Source organism: Muscardinus avellanarius, assembly GCF_963383645.1.
Source record: "Muscardinus avellanarius genome assembly, chromosome: 5".
Lineage (NCBI taxonomy): Eukaryota > Metazoa > Chordata > Mammalia > Rodentia > Gliridae > Muscardinus > Muscardinus avellanarius.
This window is the reverse complement of record NC_137790.1, coordinates 29,955,790-29,968,890: the sequence shown is the minus strand read 5'-3', so window position 1 is coordinate 29,968,890 and position 13,101 is coordinate 29,955,790. Positions and strand designations below refer to the sequence as shown.

The 13,101-nt window shown below is 34.1% G+C and overlaps 1 pseudogene across 1 annotated transcript in view; it reads right to left on the bottom strand.

Moving 5' to 3' along the window:
- Positions 1-12,473, bottom strand: part of LOC308263455 (T-complex protein 1 subunit zeta-like) — an 83,246-nt pseudogene extending 70,773 nt beyond the window's left edge. The window contains exons 1-2 of the transcript in view: positions 12,399-12,473; positions 11,993-12,124 (exon numbers count right to left, since the gene is read on the bottom strand). The product of the transcript in view is annotated as a T-complex protein 1 subunit zeta-like (transcript). The remainder of the gene's footprint in view (positions 1-11,992; positions 12,125-12,398) is intronic.
- Positions 12,474-13,101: the final 628 nt, after the last annotated feature.

Genomic DNA, 13,101 nt, shown 5'->3' with positions numbered 1-13,101 from the left:
CAGCATTCTTATTTAGTTGTGTAACTGTTCACTCTGTAGAGCCTTTTACCCACTGTTTTTAGCAACAGTCCTCCAAAACTCCATAGCTTTCATTATTTCTTTTTTAAAAAATTAATAAATCTTCCATTTTAAATTGATTCCCCTTTGGACTAGCTCCCCCTTTACCACCCTTTTGTAGAACTGCAATCAAAATTTAAAGGTATATTTAATGATGTCCCTTGTTTAAGATTCCAAAGTAAACGTTTTTCCCTTTGACCCCTCTACTACTCTTAATTGTGCAGCTGGTCAACACTAGATCATATCCTTTGAGATGCTGGATGACATTATATTCATGTATGGAATTCTCTGCCATGCTTAAAACAGTCTTTTCCAAATAGTATCATTCTTAATAAGTAAGTACATAAATATCTCTTAGAAGTCAAAGAACTAAGCTTTCTTCTCACATTTTGGCTTTTCAATTAATGTGGTAAATGACATTATTTTTAGTGTGAGTGGTAATTTCTACCATATCAATTACAATTGATATCAGGTTAGTTCTCAAGGTTTTGAGATTGTCTGAGACTGCCTGTCCTTTCTGGGAACCTTACAGATGAACTTAGCTTGAGGCTGAAGACCTTCAGGTACCACTCAATTCACATCAGGGTAGTTGCCTTCTAGAAAACTAGTCCAAAAATAATAATTGTTTTATGATATTGTCAAGATTTGTCTAAAATGTTTTTTATTTGGATCGGGAGGAGAGAAATACAAATACTAGGATTTAAAAAAAAATCTATTCTTGGCCATGTGGGGTAAAAAATGCTTGTAATCTCAGTACTTGGGAGGCTGAGACAGGAGGATCATAGGTTTGTGGCCAGCCTCAGCAACCTAGTGAGACAATAAAATAATTAGCAAGACCCTTTTTTAAAATAAAAAGTAAAAAAAATGGGGTAGTAAAATTTTTAGGTAGAAAGCTCCTGATTTCAATTTCCACTACAAAAAAATTCACTTTTCAAAGACTCAGAGGAAAAAATAAAGAAAGCTTCAAATCACTAACTAGGGAGAGTTAGAAAGCAGATATTTAAAGTATTTCAATTTTATTATTAAAAGATTAATTTTATTGTATTGATTGTAATATAATTTTATTAGGAATAAAATAATTATGAATAATAAGTTAATGATTTGTATAACAACAATAAAATGGTGAAATCAATGTTCAAATGGACTTTTCAGTGTGTATGTATATAATTTATATACATATACACTTACACACATATTCATAATATATATGTGCATAAATATGTCCATACTAAAAATACACACACACACACACACACACACACACACACACACACATATATATATATATTTTAATTAAATACTGAGACAAAGAGACAGAGATAAAGCAGAATCAATTTAAATTATGCTTTTATTTATATTTACTCTTTCATGATAAGTGATGTTTGAAGAAAATTCTAGTAGATTGGTTGGACATGAATTTGGTTTTTTTCATGCATATTTATTAAACTGACACCTCTAAAAATATATTCAGGCTCCTCAATGTATTCAATTTTTCTTTCTATTTACAGATGAAAAAGCTTACAAATATTTTGTATGCCACCTGAGGGCTCCCATGTAAATGACCTTTCTCTCACTGATATATATATTATTACCTCTTCTTATTCACAAGTGTTGAAACTGACATCTTATGGATACTGAAAAGTGTATAGAAATTAGGAGAGTTTCTGCTTCATTAAATTTTTTTGTATTATTTATCCTTTGATGAAAATAATTATTAAACTTATTCACTGATATTGCTTTCTAGATGCTCTAAGCTTCTAAGAAACAGAAACTTTCTGTATGAAAATAAGTAGTTTTTATTATAACCAGAAAATAAAATTGGTACATATGGAGGTAGGTGTAAAACTCACAAAGTGCTTTCTTAAAACCTTTCCCCTAGATTAAAATGTATTTGGGCTTGACATATTCTACAAATCCAGTTTTTATCATTCCACACAAACACACATACTCAGACTTGATTTACCAGAAACTAGTGATGTAGACATGTTTGTTTAAATACTATTTTAACACTTAATGGTTTATTGTTTTTATAAAATTATCTAGGCTTTCCCTCTCACACAATTTTTTCATCAAGAAATAAATGTAAGAACATCAGTGTGAGGATTAATTTAATTTATGTGATCACCTCATACATACTTCACCTAAAGCATACTCATTAAGAAGTAGTTCTATATGCTTCCTGTACCTGTGTATCCATGTATTTTTGTATGTTTGAAAACATTTCTGGTATTACTTCTTTGAAAAGATTGTTGATCCCTTTGATTTTAGCTTCTAATTGATCTTCTTTGACTATTATTCTTAGGTTAGGTCTTTTAAAATTGGCCCATATCTATTTAATGTCCAATTCATGCTATTGAATTTTTTTTTTTTTTTTTTTTAGTAAATTACCTACTACACATTCATTTTTGAAGTGGTCATCTTCTAGGAGTGAGATTCTATTTTCCATATGGTCTAGTGTATTGTTCATATAGTTTGTATTGATGCCTTCACTTCAAAGATTACATCCGTCACTTCCCTCAGAGCTTCTTTCTGATTCCTACTTAAAATTTTTGTTTATTTGTTCCTTTATTTTTTTCAGGCTCTCTCTAAATTCCTTTTGAAATTCTTGTATCATTTCTACTATTAAAGTTCTGATTTGTCCTTCTGGTGACCTTTTCAGCTATGTTTTGGTGGGTTCTGGTATTGTGGAGTTGTAGAAACTCATTACTTCCTTGTTATTTTTCTTTCTCATGACTTCAGGTTTCTTAAGTTTGTCGCTCTTGATTTCAATAGACTTCTCTCACTCTGTAGGTGATAGCTGTTATGTAAAAGGGCAAAGGTTCACCACATAACATAATAGTCAAACTGACTAATGTAAAGGCCAAGGAGAGAATCATAAAGGCAACAAAATCAAAAGACCAAGTGACATTTGGAGGCACTCCAGACTTCCAAACCCAAGTGTCATGAAAGCCAGAAGAGGCTATAGCAACATATTCCAAACTAAAAAAACAAAACAAAACAAAACAAAACAAAAAAAACTTGCAGCCCAAGAATTTCTACCCAGCAAAAATATCTCTCAAATACAACAGAAAAATAAAAATCTTCCACGACAAACAAAAGCTGGAAGAATTTATATCTTTTAAACTAGCACTAGAAAAAATATTCAAATAGATTAACTGCAAAGAAGAAATAAGTAATAAACACCAGAGCCAGAGAAATAATAATTTCCATCAATCAAACAACTAAGCAAAGAAGAACAAACATTACCATAAACAGGAGTTAAAACTCAAAATGTTAGGAATTAAAAATCATCTCTCAATAATTACACTGAACAAAAATGGCCTCAACTCCCCAACTAAAAGACATATGATGGTAAAATTGATTAAAAACCAGAATTCATCTATCTCCTGCCTGCAAGATACATACCTTACAAGTAAAGATAGTCACAAACTAAAGGTGAATGGCTGGAACAAAGTAATCCTTGCCAATGGAACTCTAAGACAAGCAGGAATAGCAATTATATCAGACACGTTAGAGTCCAAACTTATCAGAGGGGACAAAGCAGGTAATTTTTTTTTTTTTTTACTGATAAAAAGGAACAATCCAGCAAGTAGAAACGACAATAACCAACATTTATGCCCCAAACATAGGTACAGCCACTTTCATAAAACAAATTCTTTGTGATATTAAGTCACACATAGATCCCAATACTATAATATTGGGAGAGTTAAAAACTCCTCTCACACCGCTAAACCAATCTTCTAAACAAAAGGTCAGTAAGATGCCTCAACCTAAAGAACACCATAAACCAAATGAACCTATTAGATACATACCTTCTATTCCACCCAACTACAGCAGAGTTTACATTTTTGTTAGATGCTCATGGAACCTTCTCCAAAATCACATTCTGTGTCATAAAGTGAGCACTAGTAAATTGAAAAGATGTGACATACTCCCCTGTATATTTTCAAACAACAATTATATAAAACTAGAAATCAACTATAAGAAGACACAGAGTAAACAAATGAACACACAGAGACTGAACATCACACTGCTGAATGAGGAACGGGTCATAGAAGAAGTAAGGGATAAAACGAGAAGTTCCTCAAAACAAATGAAAATAAAGACAAAACATATCAAAACCTTTGGGATTTCTAATACTAAAATATTAGCTTGAAAGTATGTTCCCAGTGAATTAAGGTGTTACTATAGGACAGCACAGAAGATGTACACACACCAATGGCTCACATCAAAATCAAAACGTAAATCTGAGAAACACTTGCTTCACCTCTGTGCAATTCCTTCCGCCCTTCTGTTGTCCGCTGGATGAACAAGTCCTGACACACACTGCCCAGAAGTGTAATAATTCCATGGCCAAGGTACACCTTCTTAACAATTATAACAAAAAGGTATTTACAATTTGGCTAATCAAGATCTACTTATTACCATACACTGTCACTTTGGGACATTTATAAAGTTAAGGTGTTAGGATGTAAATATGAACTTTGTGCACAATGAACACAAGTACTTACCAAAAATACACACAGAAACTTATGGTAAGAATCTAAAACTCTCTTTCAGGTACAGAGATACTAACAATGAGCTCTTCTCCACACCATCCCTCCTCTCCCTCTTCCCCATTCCAGTAACATGTAGTAAGTACAGAACCACCCCCAGCTCCAGGACACAGATTAACAGAGGTCATCTCAGAAGAGAACTTTTCTTAAAAACTAACAAAAGGACAATTATATAGGGAGTAATTTCCTAAATTCTAACATATTGTAGGAATTATAATTTATCCTTTAATACTCAACAATTGTAATTAAAATGTACATATGTAACAATTCCTAGACAATATGAACTACAGGGCACAAAAACCTTCTGTGCACCCCCCCCACATTATCCAAAGTCAATCAGCATCCTCTCCAAGATATCAAGTTTAATAATTCCATTCCCCAAATGCAACCAGTACTATGAAGTAACAACAAAAAATACTAAAAGATCATAACTTTAGCCCTTTATTTTACCATGTGTCATGCACTTTTTATTTTATTTTTTAACATTAAGGAATACTAATTTTATTTTAAATTTCATATACAGGGGATAAAGAATTATCTCTATTTTATTTTATTTTTTATTGAACATAAATGGAATACATTTAAACTATACTTGGTGCCCTCTCCCTCCCCCCCCACCAATGATTGTCCAGAGTAACCATGCCATATTCATAATTTTACACATATTTGGATGTAGACCCTCATTAATCGAGTTCAGTCTTCCTCCTCCCCTATCTCTTCATTCAAGCTTTGCTGGTATTTCCCCTCCATTACCTGGAGTACCACTGGTATCCTCTATGTTCCCTAGTTTGGGCATATTAGAGGAAACATGTCCCTTATCCTTCTGTGCTTGGCTGATCTCACTTAACATAATGCTCTTCAGGACTTTACATCTTCTTGCAAATGACATGATTTTGTTCTTCTTTATAGCTGAATAGAATTCCATTGTGTTTATTTCCCATAATTTTGCAATCCATTCATCTGTTGATGGGGACCTGGCTTGGTTCCATATTTTGGCTATTACAAATTGTGCTGCTATGAACATAGGAACGCATATGTTGGTATAGTTCTCTGGATTCAACCCTTTTGGAAAAATACCCAGGAGTGGTAGAGCTGGATCCTATGGTGGATCTGTTCCTAGCTTTCTTAGGAATCTCCACACAGATCTCCATAGTGCCTGAACTAGTTTGCATTCCAACCAACAGTATAAAAGAGTTCCTCTTTCCCCACATCCTCGCCAGCATTTGTTGTTATTTGATTTCTTTATGCTTGCCACTCTGACTGTGGTTAGATGGAATCTCAGTGTAGTTTTGATTTGCATCTCCCTGATGGCCAACGATGTAGAACATCTTTTCATGTATCTATTGGCCCTTTGTATCTCTTCTTTTGTGAAGTGTCTATTCAGTTCAATTGCCCATTTCATGATTGAATTGTTTGTTTTGCTTGTGTAGAGTCTTTTGAGCTCTTTGTATATTCTGGATATTAGTCCCCTATCAGAGTGGTGGCTGGTAAAGATATTCTCCCATTCTGTAGGCTTCCTCTTTAGGTTATTGATAGCTTCCTTTGATGAGAAGAAATTTTTTAGTTTGATGCTATCCCACTTGTTAATTCTTGCTTTAATTTCCTGAGCTTTGGAGGTTTTGTTGAGAAAGTTATTGCCTGTGCCAATATGTTGTAGTGTTGAACCTATGCTCTCCTCTACTAACTTCACAGTCTCAAGTCTAATTTCTAAGTCTTTGATCCTCGCCATGCACTTTAAAAATATCCAGACAGCCTAGATGTTTCCAACAAGTACTTATTTCCCACTATCTATACTTTAGTAGTAGAAATCTTATAACTCTTAGAAACATGCTGGTATACTCTTACTTTATATCTACTTTTTTTTTTTTGCAGTACTGGGGTTCCTGGAAGCCCTTCTACCTCCAGGCTACACTCCCAGACCTATTTTATACTTTTTTATTTGGAAACCTACGTGATCCTCCTGTCTCTGCCTCCCAAGCATGGGGATTACAAGCGTGTGCTACCACACCCAGCTTATATCTACTTTTAAATTTAGTATTAAAGGAATGTAGTATTTTACTCAACTCTGTCAGTATGTCTGTCCAATGGTCTGCTGCTCTTTTTATTTTCAGTGAAATTTTCATCCCAATAAAGGCAGGATTACAATTTTTTAACAAGTTGAGTTGGTGTCCTATATCCTTGGTTATTGAAAATACTCATGTAACTGAGATTTTGAGTTGCATATGATATTGATGTGTGAAAAAGCACGATGAATACTAAAATCCTGATTACACAAATGGCATGTTTTATATGTGTACACAGGAGTTTAAATGCCACAGCCAACTAAGCTTCTCGTGACTGGATGACTTTGTTCTTTGATACTTGTGTTTTTGTTTCCTGCAGTGTATATATTAACTTTTAAAAAATCAAGGTTATTTTATAAACCTGAAAAAAAAACCACTGGAATGCCTTGAAGGCAATATTAAAAGGAAAATTTATAGCAATGACTGTCCACATAAAAAGAACAGAAAAATCACCAAATAAATAACCTAATGACCACACCTCAAACCCTTAAAAAAACAGAAACTGTAACCCCAAAGCCAATAGAAGACAGGAAATTATTAGAAGCAGAGCAGAAATCTTTGAATTAGAGAATAAAAATACAGAAAATAAAAAAAACTGGTTTCTTAAAAAAATTAACAAGATATATAAACCACTATCCAATCTAATCAAAAGTAGAAGAGAATCAATCCAAATGACTAAAATAAGAAATGAAAAAAGAGATATTAGCATTGACAGTGTGAAAAAAAAGAGAATTATCAGAAACTACTTTGAAAAACTATGCTCCAAAAAAATAAAAAATGTAGAGAAATTTACAAATTTCTAGATACATACAAACTTCCTAAACTGAGTCATGGGATATTAAAATTTTAAACTGACCAATAGTAATCAAAGATATTGAGGCAGCAATAAAAAGTCTACTATCAAATAAAATTCCAGAACCAGATGTTTTCTGTTGTGAACTTTATAAAGCTTTTATATAAGAGCTAATCTCAATAATTCTCAATCTGTTATTCCATAAAATAGAATGAAACAGGCCAGGTGTGGTGGCATACACTTATAATCTCAGCATTTGGGAGGCTGAGATAGGAGGATCGTGGTTTTACTACTTCGTGAGGCCCTTTGCAACTCAGTGAGACCCTGTATCAAAATAAAGAATAAGTCGGGTGTGGTGGCGCAAGCTTGTAATCCCCCCCAACCGGCCCCCGACTTGGGAGGTGGAGACAGGAGGATCACACAGGTTTGAAGCTAGCTGTGCTGGCTTAAGAGACCCTGTTTCAAAAATATAAAATAGGTCTGGGAGTGTAGCCCGGAGGTAGAAGGGCTTCCAGGAACTCCAGTACCACCAAAAAATAAAATAGAATAAAATAAAATAAAATAAAATAAAATAAAGAACAAAAACTATGGCTGGGGGTGCAGCTCACAGGTAGAATGCCCCTAGGTTTCATCCCCAGTACCAAAAAAAAAAAAAAAAAAAATAGAATGAACTGAGAGTCTGAGTCTCCCAAATTTGTTCTATGAATCCCAAATCACATTAATGCCAAAACCAATTAGACAGCTTAAACAAAGTAAACTATAGACCTATATTGTTGATGAACTTAGACACAAAATAGCTAAATAAAATTGTAGAGATGCACATTCAAAACCACATGAAAAAAAAAATATCAGACACCATGACCAAGTTGGGTTCATTCCAGAAATGCAAGGCTGGTTCAATGTATGAAAAAAATCCATGTAATTCGCCACATATACAGAACCAAAGACAAAAATTATATGATCATTTCAAAAGATGCTGAAAAGGCATTTAATAAGACCCAAAACCCATTCAGGCTAAAAGCACTACAGAGACCAAAATAGAAGGAACATACCTCAACATCATAAAGACAATATACGATAGGACCATAGTCAACATTATATTAAATAGAGAAAAACTGATAATTCCCCATAAAAAACAGGAGCAAGATAAGGATGTCCATTATCACTACTTCTTTTCAATATAGTACTTTATACTCTAGCCAGAGAAATAAGGCAAGAGAAGAAAATCAAAGGAATAAAAATAAAAAAGAACTAAAACTATTCCTATTTGCAGATGACATAATACTATATGTACATAATCCAACAAACTCCACCAAAAGTCCTATAGAACTAATCAACAGATTTAGCAAAGCATGTGGATACAAAATCAATCATAAATAATCAGAAGTTCTCCTATGACAACCATAAATCCACTGAACAAGAAATCCAGAAAATACTTCAACTCATGATATCCCATAAAAAATAAAATACCTAGGAAAATTACCAAACACTGAAAAAATAAATAAAAATAAAACCTTAGGAGATTGAAAGACCTTCCGTGCTATTGGATAGGCAGAATAAATATCATTAAAATGGCTATTCTTCCAAAATTGATCTAAAGATTCAATTTAATACCCTTTAAATTACCATGATTATTTCTCACAGACAGAAAAATCTGTTCTTAAATTCATTTAGAACAACAACAACAACAACAACAAAAGAGAATAACTAAAGTATTTCTCAGCAACAAGAACTATGCAGGAGGCACCACAATACCTGACTTCAAACTATACTACAAATAATAAGAACAGCATAGTATTGGCAAAGAAACAGACACATAGACCAACAGAGAAAAATAAAAGACTCAAACAACTCTGTACATTTATAAAATTGATTTTTTTCAAAGGGGTCAAAAACATACACTGGAAAAAAAGATAGCCCCTTCAACAAATCTTGTTGGCAAAACTGGTAAACCATCTGAAGAAAAATAGAAATAAACCCTACTTTTTTACCTTAAACAAAAGTCAATTCAAGATGTATTAAAGACTTGGAAATCAGACCAGAAACCTTGCAGGTCCTTGAAGAGCAGATAGGTCCAACACTTCAACACAGAGGCACAGGTAACAACTTTCTCAACAAGACCCCAAAGATATAAGAAATTAAAAGGAGGATCAAGGGCCGGGCGTGGTGGCGCACACTTGTAATCCCTGCACTTGGGAGACTGAGACAGGAGGTTTGCACAGGTTCAAAGCCAGCCTCAGCTACTTAGTGAGGCTCTCAGCAACTTAGTGAGACCCTGTTTCCAAATAAAAATATAAAAAATAGGTCTGGGAGTATAGTCCAGAGGTAGAAGGGCTTCCAGGAACCCCAGTACCACACACACAAAAAAGAAAACTAATAATTTAATAAAAATGGGCAAATAAACTAAGTAGACATTTCACAAAAGAAGATATTCAAATTGCCAATAAATGTATGAAAAAATGTTCAATATCATTATTGATCAGAGAAATACAAATCAAAACTACCCTAAAATGTTACCTAACTCCAATTACAATGGCAGTCATCCAAAACACAAATAACAACAACAAATTCTGGCAAGGGTATGGAGAAGTGGGAACTCTAATACATTGTTGGTGGTATTGCAAATTAGTGAAACCATTTTGGAAAATAGTAAGGAGGATCTTCAGAAGAATGCAAATAAACCTACCATATGATCCAATAATCATTTCTGGGTATCTACCCAAAATAATCGAAACCAAACTACCAAACCAATCCATGTGTTATCTATGTTCTTAATTGTACAATTCAACAATGTCAAACTATAAAACAAGCCAAGATGTCCATCAACAGATGAATGAATTACAAAACTTTGAGATATGTACACAATGGAATTTTACTCAGCCAATAAAAAAACACAATTATGGCCCGGTGTGGTGGTGCACGCATGTAATCCCCACCCTTGGGAGGCGGAGTCAGGAGGATCACACAGGTTAGAAGCCAGCCTTGCTGGCTTAAGGGACCCTGTTTCCAAATTTAAAAAAAATGTAAAATAGGTCTGAGAGCATAGCCTGGAGGTAGAAGGGTTTCCAGGAACCCCAGTACCACAAAACACACACACACACACACACACACACACACACAATTATGTCATTTGCAAAAAAATAGATGGACCTAAAGAATGTCATGCTAAGATTAGTCAATCATAAAATGCAAAAAAAATATGCTTTCTCTAATATTCAAAAGCTAGGGAGAAAAAGAATTAGTTAGACGAGGAATGCTAGATGAAGGAAAAACCAAAGATAAACAAATAAGACAACCTAATTGAGGGAAATGGGATAGGGGGAGAGGGAAATTCCATAATGTACATGTTGTACATTCACAAACACATAAAAATCAATCACTAAGCTAAACACGAGAAGGAGGCAAGGCGGAGGGAATGGGGTGGGAATTGGGGAAGAGCTAAATGAGTGATGTGTCCATGTATATCTGTACCATCTTGTACCCCATTAATATGTATGAAAACAATGCACCAATAAAAATTAATAATAAAGAAATAAAAGAAGTAGATCCGGTAAAGCTAAAATCATGAAGAAAACATCAATAAGAAGAAATAGCAGAAACTCAAAATAAACAAAAGTTGGGAATGGCGGCATACATACCTGTAATTCCAGGATTTGGGAGGCTAACAGAAGGATCATAAAGTGTGAGACAAGCTTCAACAATTTAGGGAGACCCTCATGAACTCAGAGAGACCCTGTTTCAAAATAAAGTAAAAAGATCTTGGAGTATACTATCCCTGGGCTCAATACAGAAAGAAAGAAAGAAAGAAAGAAAGAAAGAAAGAAAGAAAGAAAGAAAGAAAGAAAGAAAGAAAGAACAAGGAAGGAAGGGAGGAAGGAAGGAAGGAAGGAAGGAAGGAAGGAAGGAAGGAAGGAAGGAAGGAAGATAATTTTTTGAGAATAATGGATTTTTCATTTCTTAGCAGGGTCATTGACCAAATAGTTCTTATAAGTTGATGGGCAGCTGTGCCTGTGTCCAGTTAAAATATAGCATTGTACAGTTACTTTCTAGAATATTATTTTGCACTAATTGTCACTTAGAAAGATGTATTTCCTATAGATATTTGGTGCTAAGTGATACTTTGTCATTACAATGAAATAAGTGTTAATTGTCAGACAGTAGCATACAGAATAGTTCTTTCTGCTAATCTGTTTTGTTGGTGGTGGTGGTTTTGTTTTTAACTGCAAAATGTTATCAGACTACTGTAGCAGCTACACAATAATTCACCAGGATGATAAAAAATGGCCAAAAAATAAGTCATCTGCACTTCAGAAATAAAAGCAACATTTGAAATTTTCTTTTAAAATTGTCAAGTATATTTTACGAAGAATTTATAAACGGGGGAAATGATTGAAATGTATTGTTCATGACAGTTTTTTTTTTTAAGTGAGTTCCAACAGCAACAAAAACAAAGAGATGTCATTGAGCAGTGAGACTACACACACACTGGAGAAGAGACTCACTCAGTTTCAGGCTTTACTCACCATGAAGTGACAGTGGTCCCCTTGTCCTCTTCCCCCTGTGGGTGAGGTAGGAGAACCAGTCCTCCCAGAAGTGCTTCCTCCATCAGCCTCGTGCTCTGAGGTTGGCTCATATAAACTATCCATAGAGCCTTCCTGCAACCCAGACAGGAATGAGTTAAAGATCAAGAGAAAAATAATTTCCTATGAATAAAAGCACCTAATTTATCCAGGTACCATTCTATAGTACCCCATTCAAATTACACCAGCCGCAGGGATTTAGAGTTTATAGCATGGTAATTTTCAACACAAGAGTGAAGAAAGACATTCTCACCACTTGGTGTGAAGCAGAAATCCAAATGAGATTCTCAGTGTTGGGAGGCAGGCATGCTAGGAAGCAGTTCCTCCAGAGGTGTGATAAAGACATCACCTTCAGAGTGCTAGCTAAACGAAGGCCTTTTTGATCCAACCAATACACCATGTTGGTTTCAGGTCTTAATCCCATGTCTGCCTTTGATAAGTACCACTTACTTGTGTGAGAAACACAATCTGTTATCCTTCAGCTTTCTCCACTATAAAGGAGCAGTTTCTTTCACATTACAGAGGAGCCATAAGCATAGAACGAATACAACATATACTTTAAAATACCCAAAGTATTTCACAAGGCATTAATAGAAGCATTTAGAACATACATATTATAATGTTTTGAACTTTTGGGAACATTAAATTTTAAATTGCATGACTTTGTAATTCAAACTGTTGTGAATAATATTATGACTCCTTTTTTGTATCTGGGAAACAACATAATTGTTATTTTCCTCATTGTTTAGACAGAATTAGTTTATCTCTGGCATTGTCTTCAAGCAGTGAAGGAGGAGAGACGCAAACACTTCATTCTGTAGATGTTAATTGATAATGCTGACAAGGTTTCATCAATATGAAAATTTTCTGGATTATTAAAAATGGGTTTCTTGTTTGACAGGATTTTTAAATATAGTACTATACTGAAGATGTTTTCATTTTTAAAAATATATTAACATATAACCAGGGTAAAATTGGAATGCACTGTCTCTTTAGAAACAGACAATATGTTTTGCACTTTCTTATTTTCCAATCTCCTGTTCCAAACATAT